This window comes from Neopsephotus bourkii, unplaced genomic scaffold (assembly GCF_033783945.1).
Source record: "Neopsephotus bourkii isolate Nb327-2 ecotype Australia unplaced genomic scaffold, CSIRO-AGI_Nbou_v1 NB_463, whole genome shotgun sequence".
Classification (NCBI taxonomy): domain Eukaryota; kingdom Metazoa; phylum Chordata; class Aves; order Psittaciformes; family Psittacidae; genus Neopsephotus; species Neopsephotus bourkii.
Window position 1 is genome coordinate 222,333 of NW_026900965.1, and position 21,830 is coordinate 244,162.

Genomic DNA, 21,830 nt, shown 5'->3' on the forward strand with positions numbered 1-21,830 from the left:
AAGTTGCTTGAAAGAGAGCTGCCTGACACACTGGTCTGCTATCTGTCATTTTCAATCTCCCTTTGTTACCTGAGCTTGTGGGCAGTAAAAACTGTCTGTGGCAAAGCCTTAGGAAGCATCGCCTCTTCTTAGGTCCTGATCCCGACAAGGTACTTCAATCACCAAGACGTCTGCTGACAAAGCGACAAAGCCAACCAAAAGCATTCCAGGAAACTACTGGAGTCTGTTGTGGATGGATTCCTAGTAGAGGTGATGGAGAATTCGACCAGAGGAGACATACTGCTAAACCTGCTCCTTTCTAGTGCAGAAGAACTTACCAAAAAGGTCAAGACAGGAGGTAGCCTGGTCAGCAGCAATCATGTCTTGGTAGAATTCTCAGCCTTGAGAGGTGTAGGGTAGGTAAAATGTAGAGTCAGGACCCTACACTGTAGAAAGGCAGGCTACTGGCTGTTTAAGGCGCTACCGTGTGTGATCCCTTGGAAAATGGCCTCAGAGATAAAGGATGCTGAGACCTGGGGCATACTGAAAGACATTTTTCTGGAGCCTCTAGAGATCCCAAGATGCAAGAAGTCCAACAGGGGAAGCAGGAGCCTAGCTTGGGGAAGGCAAGGCCTCTTAGCCAAACTGAACCAAACCAAACTAAACCAAACAAAACTAAACTAAACTAAACTAAACAACTAAACAAAACTAAACTAAACTAGTAAACTAAAATTAAAACATACCAAAGATGCACAGGCAGTGAAGGCAGGGATACACATCCTGGACAGATTACAGGGAATGTCATGGGCGTCTATGGAGGGCATCAGGAAAACCAAAGCATAGCTGGCGCTGAACTTGTCTGGGGCCATGAAAAATAAGCAGAAGGCATTCTGCAGGTACATAGAACAGCAAAGGAAGGTGAAAGAAGTTGTAGCCCCACACTTCAGGTGGGCCAAACGGGAGGCCTGGCTGTGACCAACATGAAGAAGATGGAAGCTCAAGACCATGTCAGGAACTTGAAAGTGCACAAGTCCCTTGGGAACTGAGGAGATGCACCCGAGAGTCCTCCAGGAACTCTCAGAAAAAGTTGCTAAGCCACTATCCCTCAAAACAGCAAAGGGGTAAAATACCCAGGGGCTGGAAAATGGGACATAACACCCCCCCCCCCTCTTCCCCCCCAGATATATAAAGGGAAAAAGGGAAGACCTTGGGAACTGCAGGCCGGACAGTCTCCCCTCTGTACCCTCAACACGAAGAAAGGATCATTGTGCACTATGAGGAAATTCCCTGCGGGAAGGAGTGATAGCCACGAGCACCTTGCTTACGTTCGTCAGGCTCTACCACGGCCTGATTTTGTGATGAGAGAGAGGCCCGCAATCTTCCCTGAGTGAGACCCACACCCAAATTGACCTGTTTTGCTCAGTAAGGGTGTCCCAGAGACCAGATGCCTGGATGGTGTGCTTTTGAGGAGAGGTGCGGGGAAGGGAGCTGGAAGCTCACAGCCCATTGTTCTGGGTGAGGGATGGGGTGGCCAGTTCCATGCATTTCAAATTACAAAGGGTCATCGGATCAGTCTCCTAGAGCAGCTGGGAGTCATTGTGATGTGGAAGAGTTGGGAAAACCCCTGAACTGCAGGCTAACATGAGTCACGCTGCTGTGGACTTCAGAGGACACAGTGCCCTGGATGCAGGCAAGCCAGCGTTGCCAGAGCTTGTAGCCTCAATCCTCCAAAAGTTCTGCTTCCTCAAAGGCATTTCTGCCTTTGTCATCACAATTATTCTCAGGTGCTCTGAGAGATGGACTCGAGGTCCTTTTGTAGGTTGAAATGCAGGGAAGCCTGTCAACACTGCGCTAACACAAATCCCACAGACCACCTCACCGTGCAGATTGTTTTATGAATGTCAGCAGAGGAAGGACTGTAGCTTGTTTTGCTTTAAGCAACGGTTGAACTAGAAAAGGTTTGAGTAGCTTTGTCCCCTTCAGACAGAGAGTCCAGTTCTGAGAGGCTCCTTTTTTCCCCTTGGTCCATAGGCCATAGGCTGCAAGAGACAAGAAGCTGTTTCAGATCTTAGCTGCCAGGGACAGTGTTGCATTCAGTTCCAGGATGTCCCTGCAGTGCGGGCTCCTGAACAGGGTCAGTCAGCGTCTCTGGGGTGCCTTGAGATATCACAGAGAGGTCTTTGATTCATTGCACGTGCAGTGACAGTCCCAGCTACAAATCTTGAAGTGGAGCATTGTCCTGAAACTCCCTGGTAGCCGGGTGTCATTGCACAGGCACTGTGATCAGCGGGGCAGAGAGGGCTGCATCAGGTAGTTGTGGCCGAGTGGTGAAGGCGATGGACTAGAAATCCATTGGGGTTTCCCCGCGCAGGTTCGAATCCTGCCAGCTACGGTGAACAGCTGTTTTTTGGGCTGCTACCAAATGACCAGGTTTCTGCAGTGGCTTCCAGCTCCACAGTGTGCCTGGTGCCCAGGCAGACAGTTGAAGCACTTCCTCTCTTGGTCTTGTCCTGGTTGAATGGTAAACTCTGCTCCTATTGACAAGGTAGACATTTGAGGTGAAGACTACAGACCTGGGCTGAGTATGAGCCATGAAAAGAGCTCCACTGTTGCTGGCTCTTGAGTACAACTTAGGAGGCTGGGGCGTGGGGATACTCTGCCCAACCAATCCCCAGCAGGGTCAAAAATGAACCACCTTTCCAAGGGGGCTTTTCAAATTTAACTGAAGGATGAGATGATGAGAGGTGAGCGTGATCTGTGCCCTCCTGTTCTGGGAAAGATGTGGAATTGGCAGAAAAGGACAGGGCGGTGGCTGTGGTATCAGGAGACCATCCCCTGCGTCCAGCGCCCCTGATGGGGAGGACAGAAAAGAGCCAGAGGCTTCCCAGAGGTCTTCTTTCAGTTGCATGCCCAGCTGCCCCTACTAGAGCAGCAGAAGAGAATGAGCTTCTGGTAGCCTGCCTGCATGGTTCAGCAGCTTAAGGAAGAAGTAAACTCTGAGAAGCACTTGCAGGAAGAGCGTACAGAAAGAGGAGAGAAACACACATTGCTGGCACATGGTCGAATCCCTGTAGCCATGCCACTGATGCTGGGGAAATCATTGCAAGGGAGAAAGTATCTCAGAGGGATTCTCGGCAGGAATAAAGAAGGAAAGGGCAGTGGAAAGGACACCTTAGTGTGCTCACATCTGCACCCCCATGCTGGCCTTCTCTGTCCCCCTTTGGCTTTTCCCTCCTCTGCCTGGTTGCTGCATGCTCTGGCCAGCAGTGTTGAGCAGGACAGGAATGGCTCCAGGCACAGAGAAAAGGGGTTTCTCTGGCAAGCTGCATGGTGTCAGGGGCAGGCCTGGGCTCTCGGGTAGCAGCAAGGCTAGGGATGCACAAGGTGGGAGTACAAGTCAGGGAAAGGAGTGTGGTGTGAATGTGTAAAACAGACCTCTGGACAGGGGCGAGGAAAGATGGTGTTTTATGTTGGTGTTTCTGTTTCTCACTTTATGAATCTGTTTTAATCAGCAACAATTTCCACACCCTCTATGCCCCGACTCCCCTGCCAAGGTAAGCCTGGTTTGCCCATAGGAGTTTTTGCTATGCTGTGTTTTTTGAAGTCATGTTTGTCTTGGCCCATTCTGTTTTCAGTGCTCTGCATCCATCCCCAGAGTCTGGGAAGGAGTGGGCAGCTGGCTGGGGGTTTGTCTGTGATTATACCACCAAAGGTGCGTAGCCACAAAGGCACAGTACCTGCGGAGCCGGTACAGGAATGAACGTAGTCTGAAAGAGGCACTGTTACCAGCACCCAGCAGCGCGAGTGTCCGCATCCAAGATGTCAGTCCCAGGGAACAAACACAGACATCCCAGCAGCTTGAAGTCCTTTGCATGAAGGGGACTGCAAGGAGGACTGGAAGGGACTGGCCAGGCGCTTACGTGGAGGAGCAGTAGACAGGCCACTTTGTGACCTGGCAGAGTGAGGCAGGCGGATTGGCAAGTGTAGGAGCAGGAGGCAGTATTGGTCCCAAGAGCATGGGTGGTGTAGCTGAGAGCATTAGCTGCCTTCCAAGCATTTGGCCCACATTCGAATCCTGGCCAATGCAGACAAGCTTTTCTTCAGCCTGGCTCCAGGGTGCCTTGCTTCTCCTGTTCCAGAGGAGCCCATCTTCCCTTAGGACGTTCAGGTACCATGGGTCACTGGAGCCACTCTCCTCTGCTGCCTTGCCTTGTGGCTAGCTGTATGGGCTCCTCCAAGCCAAGCAGGTCTTTGAGGATGGCCCAGCTTGGGAAAAGCAGAGTGCAGGGGGTGCTTTGGACCACTGATTGATTCTCAGGGTGTTGTGAAGCACTGGGCAGGTGCCCAGAGGACATGGGGATTCTCCTTGCTGTTGGGTATCTCACTCGAGTTCCACCAGAGCTCAGGCACTGAGGTGCCTGCTCCAGCTCTGGAGCCAGCCGTGCTTCAGCTTTACCCTCTCTCAGTCCTGCTGGTTGGAAGGCATTTCAGGTAGTCAAAGTGCATTCCCCTTCACGTTGGGTATCTGACTCCAGTTCCACTAGGCCTCAGGCACTGAGCTGCCTGCTCTAGCTCTGGGGCTGGCCCTGCTTCAACTTTGCCCTCTATCAATCCTGCTGTTTGGAAGGCATTTCAGGGGGTCACAGTGCATTCTGCACTGTGCAAGGAGCTACTTTCCACTGTGTGCACGGACTCTTCTTTGGTGGGCAATGCGCTGGTCCCAAGGCATGAGGGAAAGTCCCTCTGCTCAGGCTCACAGCAAAATGCACCTGAGTCTGGAGCCCTTTCAGGAGAGCGAACAGTGTTCTCCGTGAGGGAGAGGCCAACCTGGGGCGCAAGGGGACAGTGTATCCCTGAAAGAAAGCACAGGGTTTGAAGTCAGCCTAGACTGCCCCAGCAGAGGAAGGCAGCCCAGCTTGTGCAACACATAACAAACTGCTTTGGGTCCTCCTACTAGCTGGTCTTGCAGTTGAACCACGTCCACTGCCCTCTGTCACGATTGCCTCATTTGTCAAGGTCAGGAGCTTGGCTAGAAGTGCAACTGAGAGTAAGGGTATCTGGGCAAAAGCTGTTTAGTATGAGGTACAAGGTGGGAAACAGGACAGGCCATGACTTAGAGTGGCAGATTGAGAGGCTGTCCAACACGCGGGGTTGAAGGGGGAAAACGCCAGCAGAACCCACAAATAAAAGCACCGAACCACCGATCACTGGGCTGTGAACGTACGCTTTGAGGTACGAGTGTTGAAGATGTTAAGCAGGTTTCATCAGGCAAAAGGAAGATTCTCAGGGGATACCAGCCTGTGTGTTTTAGGAGAGGGTCTACGAGGCTTGCACAAAATGCTGTGCCACTTCCTCTTCTGTGATTGAGAAGTGGCCAGTGTCCCTGAAAGAATGCTGCTCTTGATGACTGATGGCTAGGGAGATGGAGAGACTGGCAGGCTGAGCCAGGAGCATATGTCTCAGCGAGGGTGGCTGCAGGGGAGAGACCTATCCAGCATGTGCCTAGAGGTCCCATGGTGTAATGGTGAGCACTCTGGACTCTGAATCCAGCGATCTGAGTTCAAATCTCAGTGGGACCTTGTGCAAGGTTTTGGCTGCCTCAGGGCTTTCTCAGCATGCTTGCACCTTGACAGCCTTGCTTTTGCTGTTGGGTCAATTGTGTCAACGCACTCTGATCTGGATCATTGGCCCCTGCACCCTCGGTGCTTCCTTGCACTTGTTGGCTGTTCCTGCATGGGGGCATCCAGCAGTTTCTCACCAAATAACTCAGCACCTGAGGTGGAGGTCACGAAGTCCAAGTCCAGGCCAAGCAGGGGATATTTTTCCTGGCCTTGTCTGGTTCTATGCTGGGCATCTTCAAAGATGGAGAATCTAAAACTCCCTGAGCAACCTTCTCCCATCTTTGCTCTTCAGTGCCTCTGGCAGTAGCCAGAGTTCCAACTCTGTCCACAGCTTCTTGCTCTCTCAGTTTCTCTGAGGCTTTTCTGTTTCTCTTTGCCAACTTGTTTAATTTTGATCCTCGATCAATGCAGGGAGCTCCAGCAAAATATGGCAGTAGTCCACGCTTGGCTGTCAGGAGAGACAGCAGATCTCTCCTTGCACAGCAGGTAGTTAAGTGAGGGAGGAGGAGAACAAACCAGCACGACTCTCCAGATATGCTGCACACAGTCTTTAATCAGAAGGAGCAAATGCAGGGGCACAGAACAGAGACCAAGAAAGACGTCTGCAGGGTTCGGGGAGGCACAGAGAATGGCCCGTTTCCAAAGGACAAGGTCCACAGAAAGGGCTTCACTCTTCCCATTCTGCTCCAGCTGGTGGTATTCCCAGGCCACCAAGAGCAGGCCCTGACTCCAGAACCCTCCCCACATCAGTAGGAGGTTCAGCAAAGCAGAAGAGAAGGAGCCCTTTCTCTCAGGGGCTCAGAGCAAAGCAAAGCCAGGGAAGGTAGAGCAAGGCCTTTCCTGCAGGGAGGAGCAGCGGGCACAGGACCCTCCTGCCAGGTGGGAAGAGGACACCCAGCCCAGCTGGAAGCCGTGGCCCTGCTCCTGCTCATACAGGGAGCATGTCTTACTTCTGGCTCCCAATGGGATGATCCGCCAGCTTCAGCAGTTCAAAGTGCAGCGGGGAGGAGGCAGACACAGGCCTGACCCCCCCAGACCAAGGGAGCCCCCAGAAGAGATGGGAACCCCGCCAGTGCTGAGAGAGCTCCCAACAGCAGCTGACAGAGAGGATCCCACGGCTGTGCTCTGCGGGAAAGAGGTGAGGATGGGGCCCGGCAGGGTCACCACCACCGGGGAGGCCTCAATGAACACCGTTGAGTCAGCACAGCGGGCGAAACAGGGCTCACTGCAGCTGCTTGCAAGTGGCGTTGGGCCAGAGGTGCCGCAGGGGCGTGGGGGACATGGTCTGAAGCAAGACATCTCTTGGTGAGCGAGGCAAAGCTGAAACACAGAGCAGGCAGGGAGCACAAACCTCAATATTAGCGTGTCCTCGTCTTCTTCAGCTCTCTCTGTGCGCAGATCTTGTTTTAAATACACGCAGTGACTCTGCAACATCCAGAGTCCTCCCTGGCCCAGCAGCTTGCCTGGAAATGGGAGGCTGGCCCCTTTTGTAATAGGTCCCATTTCACTGGGGTTAAAGCCCCTGTGGAGTGGCTGAGCACAGCCCATCTCCAGAGCAAACAGTACTGCATTGAAGAGAGCATTGCATGCACTTGGCCATTTGGTTAGAGACAATCTGATGGACATGCAACTTCTGGTGGGCAGACATCCCTGCATCTGAGCCCCCCTGATCCTTTCTGCTTGGAAAACCCTCCTCTTCCCAGCTCCCCCCAGCCACCTCCATGAGAAGGACAGGGGTCTCAAGGCTTGACTGTTTCCCTTGCAGGACCAAGCAGAGGCAGCCCCATATCAGCCTGAGCAGCCACCAGCACAGCACTTCAGCCCACAGAGAGAGACAGAGCAGACTCAGGCTTACCTTGTTCTTAGAGGAAAGGGAAGCAAGAGAGGAAGATGCAGAGCCTGGAGTAGAGCAGGCTTTTATGCTGTGTTCCAGAGCCCTGGGGGGAACCAACATTCCTTGCTCATGAAGCATCTGAACACCTAGTAGTTGCTGCTTGCCAAGGCCCCGCTGGCGATGAAGCCCTTGCCTCTTTCATCTGATTTACCGTGCTCCCGCTTTCTGTCACTGAATATCAGAATTACTCATCTGTGCCCCACCTTCATAAGATCGATCAACTCAGATGTCTCAGGCATGTGCAGAGGGATATTTAGAGCGTGTTTCCATCCTTTGCCTTATTAGTGGTGAGCGCGGCTATCAGTCACGGTCAAACTCAGTTATGAGGTCACCTCAAGTGCTTTCCTATCAGGCAGTACGGATAACATTGGAGAGACATGCTCCTCACGGGTCATTGTAGGGACACAGAGAGGAGACTCTGAGTAAGCTCAATCAGAAGGTCAAGACTGCACAAACCCATCCGTGAGGTGAAACTCAGCTCTGCGGGGATGTGGCAAATCTCAACAGCAAGGAAGGACCATTGTGCGCCATAAGGAACATTTCTGCGGGAAGGAGTGATGGCCATGAGCACCTTGCGTATGCTCATCAGCCTCTACCACGGCCTAGTTTTGTGATGAAAGAGTCACCCGCGATCTTCCCTGATTGAGACCCACACCCAAATTGACCTGTTTTGCTCAGCAAGGGCATCTCAGAGACCAGAAGCCTGGATGGCCTGCTTTTGAGGAGAGGTGCGGGGCAGGGGCCCAGAAGGTCGTAGACCATTTTTCTGGGTCAGGAATGGGGTGGCCAATTCCATGCATTTCAAATTACAAAGGGACATTGGATCAGTGTCCCCGTGCAGCTGCTGGGAGTCCTTGTGATGTGGAAGAGTTGGGAAAACCCCTGAATTGCAGGCCAACATGAGCCACGCTGCTTTGGACTTCTGTGGAGACGATGCCCTGATCTCAGGTGTGTCAGGGACACCAGAGCTCACAGCTTCAGGTGCCGGTTTCATCAAAGAGTCAAACAGGTGAATGAGCATGTGTTTCTCTTTCAGGAAGGATGCGGCATCTCTTTGATCACCCTCCTACGTGCTGATTTCCTTGTTTTCAGCAGGTTCCCCACTTCCCAAGTTGAGCCCAGGCCCCTGGTTGGAAGATGCCTTAGGGCTTGGTTTAGTCATCAAGGGCCATAACTGTGGACATCCCATGGAGAAGTTGCTTGAAGGAGAGCTGCCTGACACACTGGTCTGCTATCTGTCATTTTCAATCTCCCTTTGTTACCTGAGCTTGTGGGCAGTAAAAACTGTCTGTGGCAAAGCCTTAGGAAGCATCGCCTCTTCTTAGGTCCTGATCCCGACAAGGTACTTCAATCACCAAGATGTCTGCTGACAAAGCAACACAGCCAACCAAAAGCAGTCTAGGAAACTACTGGAGTCTGTCGTGGAAGACTTCCTAGTAGAGGTGATGGAGAATTCGACCAGAGGGGAGATACTGCTAAACCTGCTCCTTTCTAGTGCAGAAGAACTTACCAAAAAGGTCAAGTCAGGAGGTAGCCTGGTCAGCAGCAATCATTTCTTGGTAGAATTCTTAGCCTTGAGAGGTGTAGGGTAGGTAAAAAGTAGAGTCAGGACCCTACACTGTAGAAAGGCAGGCTACTGGCTGTTTAAGGCGCTACCGTGTGTGATCCCTTGGAAAATGGCCTCAGAGATAAGGGATGCTGAGACCTGGGGCATACTGAAAGACATTCTTCTGGAGGCTCTAGTACCTGCTCAAGGAGGGTGCCCTTTGCAGGCAGGAATGATGGCCACGAGAACAATGCTTACAGCTTATCAGTATCAGCCACAGCCTGTTTTTTTCCACCCACAAGCCCATATAACAAAGGGAGATTGAAAACCAGAGATACCAGACCAGTTTGCTAAACAGGTCTCTTTCAAGTAACTTTTCCTTGGGATCTTCATACTTATGTCCTTTGATGACTTAACCAGCCCCTAAGGCTTCTTCCATCAAGAGATCTGGGCTCACATTGGGATGTCAAGAACTCGTGGGAAGGAAGGAAATCTACGCATAGAAGCATGATCAAAGAGATGCTGCATCCTTCCCTGAAAGAGACCCATTGACCTGTTTTGCTCAGCAACTTCTTGCTAGAGGCCATTGACCTGTATGGCCTGCTTTTGAGGAGAGGCTCAGGGCAGGGAGCCAGAACCTCACCTCTCTTTTCCTGACTCAGAGATGGGGTGGCCCATTCCATACATTTCAGTCTTCAGTGGGACATTGGATCAGTCTCCAGAGCATCTGGGAGTCATCATGATGTGAAAGAATTGGGGAAACCCCTGAACTCCAGGCAAATATGAGCTACTGTGCTGTGGACTTGAGTGAACATGCTGCCCTGGACTCAGGAATGCCAGGAATGCCAGAACTCAGAGGCTCATTCCTCCCAAAGAGCCTTTTTAATGCAACTAGATGGAAAACCTCATAACCACGTTTTCCTGGGACAGTGTGAATGTGATTCCAGCTTGCTTAGATGCTGCCCTTATTACATCAGTGCTATGCCTTATAGCTTTCACAGTGGGCACTGTGTTGTCTACATATGGCAAGGTTTTAATAGTGGAGGGGAGCTCTGTGCCGTGCTCTGCCTTCTGCTGCTGCACACCTTTGTACTAGAAGCAATATCAATAATGACTGATTTGCCCTTGGAATATGGGCATGTTTCTGAACTGTTTATTCCTCTTTTGCTAGGTTTTTAAATTTTGTATATGATGACCATGATTAGAAACATCCTGACCGCTGTTCTGGCTTTGGTTTAATTTGATTCACTAGAATTCTGAAATTACTCCTTAGACACTTCTTTTGTCCACCATCTTGCCCAAGGCCATAGTTTCATGGATCCTTGCAGAAATAACCATTTCTGTTGATAGCTGCACTTTGCAATTTTTCTGGTCTTGTGTTCTGACAGCTGCGAAGTAATGCATCAATGCCTAATAACCATGACTTAACTCTAAATAAAACTCTCCACTTTACAACACTTACCAAAGGTATGATTTGGCTTTGCTGATAGGGAGCACTGGAATGTCTAGATTCCTTTTTAGTATAATGGTAACAATGACATCTGTTGACCCAATGGATGTAGCTTCCTGTCATGGGTTTTGCAGTAGCAGTCATTTTTCTCCTTCTTGGTAGCTGGTGCAGTGCTGTGTTTTGACTTTCAGCCTGGGAACAGAGCTGATAACAATGATGTTTTGGTTTGGCCAAAGACTTTGTGAGTCTCATGTGCTGCCAGGGAGGATGGGAAGCAGGGAGGAAGCAGAGACAGGAAACCTGGCCCAAACTGACCAAAGAGGTATTCCATACCACAGCACATCATGCCCAGGATGTAACTGGGAGTTACCTGGAAGGACATGGGGTCTTATGGGTCAGACTCATTTTTCAGCGGGTGGTATCGTATTCTCTTCCCTTGTTATTTTCTGTTATCATTGTTGTCGTTGGAGGTAGTGGAGGTGTTTTGTGTTGTACGTTGGTTTCTGAACTGTTCTTGTCTCAACCCGTGGGAGTTGCATTCTTTTGATTCTCCTCCCCATCCCTCTGGGAGCAGGGAAGGGGGGAGCCCCTCGGGGGGGACAGGGGCCTCAACTGTTTCCAGCCCGGCACCACTCACTGGGAGTGAGTGAACAAGCTGTCTGGATGGGTTTAAACCACGACACTTTCTCTAGTAACTTTATCCCTCTGATCTATCTTTCTTGCAGTGGCTCCAGCCTGGTGAAACCACTTGACTAGGTCACTATACATAATATCAGTTGTTTCCAGCAGAGCTGTTCAACTCTTCATTAGTTTCATCTATAGTCACTGGGAACGAACATCTCCAAAAGTGAAGACATTGCATATGAAGACTGTGTTAAGAAAAGATGAATAGAGTGAACTTTAAGGAGAGCTGTCCTCCTGGTTTACTGAAGGCAAGACTACTGCTTTTGCCCATTTCCCAGATGCAGCCAGAGGTGAGGCTAAGCCCATATTTCCAGAATAGGCACGCATACACAGCACTCATGCAGCCTTCCATACAGATCAACACAGGCACCATCCAGGACCCATGCCCAGACCCTGGACCATCTCTTACTGGGGCTCTGTCCAGATGCTGGTCTCCTCCTACCCATAGGCTAGTCCAGCCTGAAGCTCACCAGCAAATCGCATACCCAGTGTCATACACAGAACACCAATATAGAAGAGGGTTAGGAACAGAGTTCAGTGAGTCATATTTTGGAGATCAGGCACAAGTTTTGGCCAGAGAAGGTTACTGACCAGCAGCATGTTTATACCTGACCTGTCTCGTTATGTTCCCATCCTTTTCTGTTTGCCAGGCTTGCTCCACCCTGCCTCACTGCTCTTTTTCTGTCCCTGTCTCCATCCAAAATGAACCCAACTTTCCCCTAAAAATACTCCTTCTTTGTCCTAATTCTGTTATACCTATACCCAAGTTTTGTATTTCTTACTACAACTGTTACACAGATCACCTCAGATTTACATGGCATCATTTGGTGTGGTTACAAGTCAGCCTACTCCATACCCTGAAAGGTCCTCAAACTCCCATCTCTTACCTGTGAAGTCTGGCCACTTCTCACACCACACCTCCTTAATCACCTGTGAACCTCAGCCACCCCTCACACAGCTCACTAGCTTTTGGTAACCACTGTGTCCAGCAGTGTCTCATGTCTTGCCTAGAATTTTCCCATGCCCTGTGCAGTTGGTTGAACCTCAGACCAGGGAGGGCCTGGACATTGGTCTTGCATACCAGAACAGATAGATCAGTGTCCAAAGGTGAACAATTACTTTCCAGAGGTGCTGTCTGTAACAGGGATATAGATAATAGGTTTGAACCTTGGGTGAAGGCAAGGTTTGGCTCTTTTCACCAAAATAGTCTTCCAGAAGTGTTTAATCTCCCCTTTGTTTTCTAATACCTGCACTCAGTCCCATCCTATAACCTCAGCAACACAGTATGTACATGGCTATGGTTAGTTGCTGTCACTCATCCTGAAGCAAAATGTTTTAGCTTGTTCATAGACACTTAATGTCTTAAAATTAGTACCTTATTTTAAAAACATGTATTGACGTACTGTGAAAGAAAATGTTTGGAAATAAAAAAAATACAAACCTGGCAAACATCAACATTTTTCCTGAATTTTAATCCATTAATTAAGTTGCTCAAAATGCTTTTGTAAAATTGAAATCTGGCAAATATTCCCAATGTTCCTATAATTATTCATTTGTTGAAAGAAAAAAGTCTGTGTGTGCAAGACACTTGCATTCTTCGTAACTTGGTTAGCTCAGTACCCACTAAATTTTGTTCTGCCTTTTTCTTCATTTATACAAATACTTATTTGCCTCCTTGTCTAACTATCAAATATTTTTTTACACAAGCTTAATTTGTCCTACCTAGTATTTGTCTGTTTAATTCTTGGACATGTGCCATCACTGCCACCTTTGATCTTATCTTACGGTGCTCATGTAGTGGTTTGTTTGTATCTTCATCATATAGAATCATAGAATCATAGAATAGTTAGGGTTGGAAAGGACCTCAAGATCATCAAGCTCCAACCCCCCTGCCATAGACAGGGACACCTCGCTCTAAACCATATTACCCAAGGCCTCATCCAGCCTGGCCTTGAACACTGCCAGGGATGAAGCATTCACAGCCTCCCTGGGCAACCCATTCCAGTGCCTCACCACCCTAACAGGAAAGAATTTCCTCCTTATATCCAATCTAAACTTCCCCTGTTTAAGTTTTAACCCATTACCCCTTGTCCTATCACTACAGTCCCTAATGAAGAGTCCCTCCCCAGCATCCCTATATGCCCCCTTCAGATACTGGAAGGCTGCTATGAGGTCTCCACGCAGCCTTCTCTTCTCCAGGCTGAACAGCCCCAACTTTCTCAGCCGATCTTCATATGAGAGGTGCTCCAGTCCCCTGATCATTCTCGTGGCCTCCTCTGGACTTGTTCCAACAGTTCCATGTCCTTTTTATGTTGAGGACACCAGAACTGCACACAGTGCTCCAGGTTAGGTCTCACGAGAGCAGAATAAAGGGGCAGGATCACCTCCTCCGACCTGCTGGTCACGTTCCTTTTGATGCAGCCCAGGATACGGTTGGTTTCTGGGCTGCGAGCGCACACTGAAGCCGGCTCATGTTCATTTTCTCATCGACCAGCACCCCCAAGTCCTTCTCCTTGGGCTGCTCTGAATCTCTTCTCTGCCCAGCCTGTAGCTGTACCTGGGATTGCCCCGACCCAGGTGTAGGACCTTGCACTTGGCATGGTTAAACTTCATGAGGTTGGCATCAGCTCACCTCACAAGCGTGTCAAGGTCCCTCTGGATGGCATTCCTTCCCTCCAGCATATCAACCGAGCCACACAGCTTGGTGTCATCGGCAAACTTGCTGAGGGCACACTCAATCCCACTGTCCATGTCAGCAACGAAGATGTTGAACAAGACCGGTCCCAACACCGATCCCTGGGGGACACCACTCGTTACTGGTCTCCAGCTGGACACTGAGCCATTGACCACAACTCTTTGTGTGTGGCCATCCAGCCAGTTCTTTATCCACCGAGTGGTCCATTCATCAAATTGATGTCTCTCCAATTTAGAGACAAGGATGTCGTGTGGGACAGTGTCGAACGCTTTACACAAGTCCAGGTAGATGACATCAACTGCTTTACCGCTGTCCATCAGTTCTGTAGCCCCATCATAGAAGGCCACCAAATTGGTCAGGCAGGATTTCCCCTTGGTGAAGCCATGCTGGCTGTCACCAAGCACCTTGTTGTTTTTCATGTGCCTTAGCATGCCTTCCAGGAGAATCTGCTCCAAGATGTTGCCAGGCACAGAGGTGAGACTGACTGGTCTGTAATTGCCCTGGTCATCCATTTTCCCCTTCTTGAAAATGGGGGTTATATTTCCCTTTTTCCAGTTGTCGGGAACTTCACCTGACTGCCATGATTTTTCAAATATGATGGCCAGCAGCTTAGCAACTTCATTTGCCAGCTCCTTCAGGACCTGCGGAATGGATTTCATCAGGACCCATGGACTTGTGCACGTTCAGATTTTTAAGATGGTCTCGAAACAGTTCCTCTCCTACAGTGGGCCCAAGGTCTTCATTCTCACAGTCCCTGTGTCTGCCTTCCAAGACTTGGGTGGTGCTGTCAGAGCCTTTGCTAGAGAAGACTGAGGTAAAGAAGTCATTCAGAACCTCAACCTTCTCCAAATCCTGTGCAGCTAGCTCACCCGAGAGCTTCCTGAGGGGGCCTACGTTCTCCCTAATCTGTTTTTTATTTGCTAGGTACCTGTAGAATCCCTTCCTGTTATCCTTAATATTCCTAGCCAAGTTTAATTCTCACTGGGCCTTAGCTTTCCTGACCTGGTCCCTAGCTTCCCGGACAATAACCCTGTACTCTTCCCAGGTTGCCTGTCCTAGCTTCCACTTTCTATAAAGCTCTTTTTTCATTTGAATTTTCCTCAGCAGCTCCTTATCCATCCAAGGAAGTCTCCTGGCCCTCCTGCTGCACTTCCTTCTAGTTGGGATGCAACACTCCTGAGCTTGTAGCAGGTGATCCTTGAATATCAACCAAGAGTCTTGGGCCCCCCTGCCCTCTAGGGCTATATCCCATGGAACCTGACTAAGCAGGTTCCTGAAGAGGCCAAAGTCTGCTCTCTTGAAGTCAAGGGCAGTGAGCTTGCTGCACGCTCTTCTCACTGTCCTGAGTATCTCGAGTTCGACCATCTCGTGGTCGCTGCATCCAAGGCTGCCCTGCAGTGCCACATTTCCAATGAGCCCTTCCCTGTTGGTGAGCAGGAGGTCAAGCATGGCACCTCTCCTTCTTCGTTCCTCTATTACTTGCAGAAGGAAGTTGTCTTCCACACAATCGAGGAACCTCCTGGATTGCTTGTGCTGGGTCATACCATCATTCCAACAGATGTCAGGGTGGTTGAAGTCATCCATGAGAACGAGGGCCTGCGAGCGTGAGGCTTTTCCTATCTGCCTATGGAGTGCTTCATCACATGCCTGTCTCTAGGAATGTGTCCAGGGTTGGTTGTGTTGGTGTATCTTATAGTCAAGAGAAAGAGTTTGAAAACCCACCTTCATAATGTTAAAAGTGTTTTTTGGGTTTAGTTTGGGTGCCTTTTTTTTTTTTTTTAATAGTTTTATGTATGTCATGATTTTTGTTACACCTATGTATTTTGCCTCACATCTGCATATGCAGGTGATTTTACAAAAACAGCACCAGAGGGAATTGGAGTTGTCACCGGATTTGCTATGCAGTGTGGTTTCTGAAAATGGTGAGAGGGACTATTTTATCACAGACGGATTTACCTGAAACACTCGAAGGCACATAGTCCATGAGATGCTTGACCACAAAGATAAAATTGTTTGGGGTTTTTTGACAGCATCTGCCCCTATGGAAAAATGATGATTACTGAGTTCATTTGGAGTATATTAATTTACACCATCAGGCCTGAAACAAGAATATGCTCATTAAAAACTTGAAGTCTGCATCATATGCTCATTAAAAACTTGAAGTCTAGCAAAATTCTTTCACAATGACTGTTTCTCCTATTAGCCATCCGAATGACTGTGCGCAGAATAAGCTGCAAGGAAAACCATGTTACAGTTTACTTGTTCTGTGGACCCCTTGGGTAAAAATTACATGTGTGAAGGTCACAGGAGTAAAGTTCCCTGGGGTACTAACTGGGCCTGCTGAGGCTATTAGAGGTGGAGGTGTTGCAAGAATTCTAAGTGGCCCTCCTGTGGGGATGATCAGAGCAGAAGACTGGAGTGTGGTTACAGGAAAATAAAGGAAGGAATAAAAGTTTTCATCCAGCAGCCCTTTTGATGTGTCCTCTCAAGAAAAGGAGATGGGTGCTGATCCACTGCAGGATCTTTCCATGCCTTGCCCTCCTTGGGTTTCTTTCTGGTCATTGCAGGGTGTGCAGAGGAAACACCCAGACTCCTGGGATTCTGCACGGCAAAGGTGCCTTGTCACATGAAAAGGGGGGCAGATTTTCTCAACCCTTAGTGTTTGATTTTTATATCAATGCTCCAGGAAAGCCAAGACCCTTGTGTGAGACCAGTCTATCAGAATCCCTTTATAAGGACCCTTCACTGAACAGTCCTGCTGGAACAGAGATTCGTCTGACCTGTTCAGGGAAATGGACCAACAGCATCAGGGGACCCCTCAGCAGGTCTCCCACTTTATCTGAATATGTTACCCACAGTGCCTGAACAAAGATGTATCAGTCTGCTCCACACACCACTGCTAACCCAGCCTTGGAACTGCCCTCCTCCACTGTGTGCCCTAGGCTCAGGTGCTGCTGCTCTGTCTTGAAACACAGCCTTCACCACCTCACTTTACCTGACAACAATCTGGCCAAGACTGGAGGCCCCCAGCAGTCCAGCTGCACTGAGATGGCACCCAGCTTCTCCACAAAGTCCATCCTGCCCCAGACCAATTCCCACTGCACCAGACCCCACTGCTTCAGTGGTGCCTTATAGCCTGCCTGTGTAAACCCCAAACTTCCACTCATGCTTTCCAGAAGAGATGGGTGCTCCTCAGTTGTCTGGTGGTGACAGCTTATTGCTCCCAGTTGTCCCAGCCCTGCCTTCTGTCTCTGTTCAGTGCCATCCCCCTTTCCCCATACCAATGTGTTGAGCAATTCCCTGAAATGCCGAGCCCTCCAACCTCCCCCACCTCTGCAATACTCACCCAGCTCACCAATTGCCCCTCACTGAGCCACCATCACTCTTCTACAAGTGTTCCCAGTGGGATGTTCAATGGAAATTGTTCTGTCAAAGGGTCATTGTAAATGTTTTTTTGTCTGAGATCAAGGTATGAGTTCCTCTCTACTGAAGAGAGTTGTTTTAACAGTAAAATGCACATGCACTCATGATGTGGGTGCTCAAAGGCAGTTCTGTCACTGTCTAAAAGGAGAGAGAAAAGTGTGCACAATGTCTTTGGGCCTGGTTTCACAAATATTAGGGATATACACTTCAAATCACAACCTCTGACACAGAACCAAGTGAATCTATTTCACAAAAAAAAATCAAAAGATGGCTTGAAATGCATAAATAGAATGGAGGAAGTTACACTAAAGTATTATACAATCATATAATATTTTGGACTGAAAAGGCCCTTCAGAGGTTATCTAGTCCAAGCCCCTTACAATGAGCATGAACAACTTCAAGTAGAGCAGGTTGCCAGGAACCACATCCAACCTGGCCTTGAGTGTCTCCAGGGATGGGGCAGTCACCATGTATCTGGTACCCTGTACCTGTACCAGGATTTTATCACCCTCACTGTAAAACATTTCTTCCTCATGTCCAGCCTGAATCTCCTCTCTTTTAGTTTAAACACATCACCCCTCATTTTGCAGATGCTAAAGAAGTCTTACTGATAACTCAGAACACATAGACAGCTCAGTGAAGATATCTCAACCCAGTTTGAAATCTCAGGTGTTCATGGATATGTGCCAAGTGCCAGCCTATACAGCTATCCCTGGGTTACAGTTATTACCACTGGATTAAGTCCACATAACATCAATGCATCATAATTGTTTTGATGTTGAAAAAGTAGCCAAAATCACAACACAGAAAATAAACAAATCTGGAGTTCACAGATCAGTGCAAATCCTGGAACTGTATGCTAGGAATCCACAGAATAGAGCTGTGGACATCTGCAGGGATTTACCTATCCATGATCCAACAGAAAATGGCAGGCATCTGATGCATGAATATCCATCCTCAAGGAACACACCTCCCTTGGCTTCCTGACAGCCAGCTTTCCTTGCTAGCAAACAGGTGAGGCCAATCAAATAGGACAGCTGCCTTGAATCACTTATATCTTCTTTGTAACTCCCTTGGGACCCAGTTCTTTGGGAAACAGGACAAACTGGTCTCTAACTGATATTCTCATAATGGTTGTCAAGGTTGGGCTTGCTCCGAATTCTTTGCTAGCCCACCTAGCACATATCATTATGCATTTTGTAAAGCATTTCAGTGACACCAGTTACCTTCCTCTTTTTTTCTCACCAGTTTTACGTTTCCTGATTTAGGCAGTTTCACAATGTTTACATTTCAGCAGAAAACAGCTGGTTTCCCCCTCCCAATTAAAAAAATGTTCTTCATATGTAGACCTCAAGTTTCCACCAGATATCTTCAAATTACATCTTCCTCTTTCATTGTTTATATTTTAATAGCAGTATCAATTCAGATTGTATGAAAGTTCTACAACAAATACTTCAGTTAATGAATCTCTTAATTTTCTGCCTATTTATACCCTGATTCATAATATTGTTTTATCTCTGTTGTCTGAAGAAAGCATTTCAGAAAACAGAAAAAGGAATGTGTTCTGTTTATAGCATGAAAACCCAAATTGTATCTTCCCAGGTCAAAGCTTCATCAGAAAAATAGTCCCCTCCGCGGCATCTATAATTATTCCCAAAACACATATGCGTGAAGGGAGAGATGAGCAGAAGGAATGGCACTCTTTGCAATGTACAGTGTACATTCATAGAATCATGGAATAGTCAGGGTTGGAAAGGACCTTAAGATCATCCAGTTCCAACCCCCTGCCATGGGCAGGGACACCTCCCACTAAACCATGGCACCCAAGGCTCTGTCCAACCTGGCCTTGAGCACCACCAGGGATGGAGCATTCACGACTTCCCTGGGCAACCCATTCCAGTGCCTCACCACCCTTACAGTAAAGAACTTCCTCCTTATATCCAATCTAATTGGAATATCGTAATACATGAAATAATATTGGAATACATAAAATAAATTTTAGCAAATACAGTAAGAACACGTTAAGAGAAGATGATTTCAGATACCTACTTAAGGATGAGCTGAATCACACCCAAAAAGTGACAATGTCTTTGTATTAGATAGAAAGGGAGTCTTCATATCTAGGCATATCTACACTGTAGAGTGACACATTTAGCTGTGACCTTCCACCCAAGCTATTTGCTGGTATTTGTACAAGGTTGCATCTTCAGATGAAGCTGCAGTGGCTCCTATGCCTTATACATGAGATCAACTTTGCCCTTATCTTCTGTGATGTGAATAGCAGCGGTCCTGAAGATCTGTAACACCTACTGGGTTTCATCATAGTAGGAGCAGCTAACGTGATGGACCAAGATCTTGCACAGTTATCTCAAAAACCTTCAACATTCGGAGGAACAGGGTCTGCTACAGAAAATGGTACTGCAGGTGATGCGAGGTTCTGAATTTCAATATTCACCATTTACCCCTGCAGCACAAATAAGAATCTATCTGCAGCAGCTTGCTTGGGAATGAAATTTGTCTCTGTTTCAGCCCACAAACATAATACAAGTAAACTTTCAGAGTATCTGAGCAAGACACATCCTCACATCCTTACACGTAATTTTCCTCTGCATGTGGTAGGTACTTTCCTACCACACCATCCTACCACAAACCTGGCAAACTGAGAGGATCACTCAATATTAATTATAGACATATTAACTATTAAAGAACCTTTAACTGTCACAGGCCTGAAGACAGGTTAAGGTAGGTCTCAATATTAAGGTAGGTTGCCTTTGTGCTGAAGGATTCAGACACAATGGAATCAAAGCCATGTAAATAAATGAAAAACTCCAACAGTGAGCTGTGCATTGGTTGCTTACCATGGGGGTGACAGAGGAATTCTGGATTGTCTTATGGTGCCCCATCTAGTCTCTTGCTCCCAATACAGAAGCATATGCGTCTCCTGCAGGACTTTAGGCATAGCTAACAGCCCCACGGAGTTTTCCTGGATGATCTAAGGTATCAAATGATTACAAGATGACTATGTTTAGGGAGCTGAATGACTCTCCTGTCATTCAGACCTTCTTATAGCTGAAAAGAAGTATCATGTCTTACATTTTGGGTTGGAACTAGGTGTTCTTCAAGGTCCCTTCCAACCTAAACCCGTCGATGATTCAGTGATTCAATGATGATCAAAATACAGAATGCTATAGTGAAAAGAAAGGGCAGCATAGTACATATAGCAAACGTCAAAGGTGTTAAAACTATCAGAAATGTGTCACTGCAGGAGCATTTTATCACAGAGTCAAAATCACAGATGAAATGGTCCATTTCACCATGATCACTGTACACCACTTGTGACATCAACAGTGTGATAAAAAAGCTGATCATAAAACCACTCACCCATGCTCCTGCGTCTAGTCCTGTACCAAGCTTATGACTCATTAGGGTGATGTTATGTAAAGGTTTGCATACTGCTAAATACTGATCATTGACATCACTGTCAGGAGGTAATACACTACCCCAACTAGAAAAGCAAATATTTAAAACTGTGTCATGCAAGTGCTGTAGGAAATATTCCTGTCACCTGTCAGGAAGCTGACCAGCAGCTTGGGCAGGATGGTGGAGGCATAGCACATTTCCAAGCAGCACAAGTTACTGAGGAAGAAGTACACTGGGATGTGCAGATGCTGATAATCCACCACCAGCTTGAGGATGTCCAGGAAGAGCAGGAAGAGAGGAACCTGGAGGTCAGGTAAATCACCAAATACCAGGAGGATGAATTCTGTAATGTGTGTTTCGTTTCACTTCTCCGTAGCTGACTCACACTGCATCTTGGGGAAAGCATATACTAAAATGTAATACAAAAATGAAAAAACTGTTTCAGGGGACTGGAGCACCTCCTGTATGAAGATCGGCTGAGAAAGTTGGGGCTGTTCAGCCTGGAGAAGAGAAGGCTGCGTGGAGACCTCATAGCAGCCTTCCAGTATCTGAAGGGGGCCTATAGGGATGCTGGGGATGGACTCTTCATTAGGGACTGTAGTGATAGGACAAGGGGTAATGGGTTAAAACTTAAACAGGGGAAGTTTAGATTGGATATAAGGAGGAAATTCTTTCCTGTTAGGGTGGTGAGGCACTGGAATGGGTTGCCCAGGGAGGTTGTGAATGCTCCATCCCTGGCAGTGTTCAAGAGCAGGTTGGACGAGGCCTTGGGTGACATGTTTTAGTGTGAGGTGTCCCTGCCCATGGAAGGGGGGCTGGAACTTGATGATCTTAAAGTCCTTTCCAACCCTAACTATTCTATGCTTCTATGATTCTATGCATGGCTGTAAAGATACATTATTCACCTTAATTCTTGGATCCAATCTCTACGTGATAACTTATTCAAAATTCCAACTTTTAAAGCATTTCAGTAATGTTTTCTATTAAAAAAAAAATTGTCTTATCTCAGTTTCAATCACTGTTGGTATGCCTCAGGCACAAGACAATTTTCTTCTTTTCTAGGAAGTATAGATGATTACATGCTGTCTTTTGGCTTAGCGCCCTGGCTTGTTTCCTTG

The 21,830-nt window shown here is 47.9% G+C and overlaps 1 long non-coding RNA gene, 2 other non-coding genes and 1 pseudogene across 4 annotated transcripts in view; 3 read left to right on the forward strand and 1 right to left on the reverse strand.

Moving 5' to 3' along the window:
- The window catches only part of LOC133210459 (uncharacterized), a 103,377-nt gene that overhangs the window by 32,374 nt on the left and 49,173 nt on the right, over positions 1-21,830 (forward strand). The gene's annotated exons all lie outside the window — the stretch shown is intronic.
- TRNAS-AGA (transfer RNA serine (anticodon AGA)) lies at positions 2,290-2,371 on the forward strand. The gene has a single exon. It is a non-coding gene; the product is annotated as a tRNA-Ser (tRNA).
- TRNAQ-CUG (transfer RNA glutamine (anticodon CUG)) lies at positions 5,487-5,558 on the forward strand. Its single transcript has one exon. It is a non-coding gene; the product is annotated as a tRNA-Gln (tRNA).
- LOC133210539 (olfactory receptor 6C3-like) lies at positions 19,273-21,104 on the reverse strand (annotated as a pseudogene).